Here is a 638-nt window from a genome sequence, read left to right on the forward strand (position 1 = left end):
AAAGAAAGAAACACCCTACTGGACTATTAACAAGAGACCTTGATACAGTCTCTCTGCAGATTAAGTTTTATTTTGCAAAATTTCAAACATAGGTAAAGTAGAAAGAATAGTAAAATGAACTTTCATGTACATATCTATCATCTGGCTTCAGTTCATAGATGGGTCTATATACCACCGACCACCCACTCCTTCCAGAATTTTTTTTTTTTCCAAGTTAAAGGCAGGGTCTCATTCTGTCACCCATGCTGGATTGTAGTGGTGCAATCACAGCTCACTGTAACCACGAACTCCTGGTTCACATGATCCTCCCACCTCAGCCTTCCAAGAAGCTGGGACAACCAGCATGTACCACCATGCCCAGCTAATTTATTCATTTATTTATTTTTATAAAGACAAAGTCTCACTATGTTGCCCAGGCTGGCCTCAAATTCCTAGCTTCAAGTGATTCTCCTGCCTCAGTCTCCCGAAGTGTTAGGATTACAAGTGTGAGCCACTGTGCCTGGCCTCCAGAACTTTTTTTTTTTTTTGAGATGGGGTCTTGCTCTGTTGCCCAGGATGGAGTGCAGTGACCTGCTCATAGCTAACTGCAGCCTCAAACTCCTGGGCTTTTCACAATCCTCCCACCTCAGCCTCCCAAG

This window comes from Cebus imitator, unplaced genomic scaffold (genome assembly GCF_001604975.1).
Source record: "Cebus imitator isolate Cc_AM_T3 unplaced genomic scaffold, Cebus_imitator-1.0 Scaffold24, whole genome shotgun sequence".
Classification (NCBI taxonomy): domain Eukaryota; kingdom Metazoa; phylum Chordata; class Mammalia; order Primates; family Cebidae; genus Cebus; species Cebus imitator.